Genomic DNA, 798 nt, shown 5'->3' on the forward strand with positions numbered 1-798 from the left:
CAGACAAGGAGTCATGGGAAAGGAGGAGAGGGCTCTCTTGGGCACATAAATCACTCCGCAGCTGAGAGGCCTGGCGTTCCCAAGCCTGGAAGGTAATTCCCAGGGCCGCGAAAACTTGGCAAGCAACTCCCAAGTCGGGCCGGGACTCAGCGGGACTCAACCCAAGCTTCTGGGTTTTCTGGGTTGCTTTTTCTCCATTTTACTGTGGGTGTAACCTTGATCCCTCTGCAGAGGTAAACAACGGGGTCTGAATTATTTGGTTTGGAAAAGGAAGAGGCCCCAGGGACATATAAATGTGGAGGAGACACAGCTGTGCACAGCGTGCCCGCTTCCCCTCCCTTAGCACAAACCCAGGGCATCTCTGCGAGCGCAACGGCGTAGCCCTCCTCTCCCTATAACATGGGCCAGTGTTGCAGAAGCCACAAATCACTAAGAAAAGTGCAGAAGAATGCTCGCCATTTCTTGAAGTAGAAATAATAATAATCTGGTCCGTGTATTCAGCCAAGACATTTTTTCCAAGGATTGCACTCAGATTTATCGGAAGTACCCCAGGTCTGGATATGTTTTAATTAAAACTGTTATTGGGGGAAACATGCAAATAAAAAGAACCCCGAAAATGACCCCCAGAAGGGAGTTATGTGGAGGTGACCACCAGATTGCATTCCTCCGACATTCATCTCGTCATTGCCTTGCCGTCTGTATGGTTACACCCTGGTCAGTCCCGCCGCGTCGACTCTTCTGCACATAAAATAATTACCTCCGTTGACCATCTCCTAGGCGCCAGGCATGCTTGACGCG

The sequence above is a fragment of the Ailuropoda melanoleuca genome, chromosome X (assembly GCF_002007445.2).
Source record: "Ailuropoda melanoleuca isolate Jingjing chromosome X, ASM200744v2, whole genome shotgun sequence".
Lineage (NCBI taxonomy): Eukaryota > Metazoa > Chordata > Mammalia > Carnivora > Ursidae > Ailuropoda > Ailuropoda melanoleuca.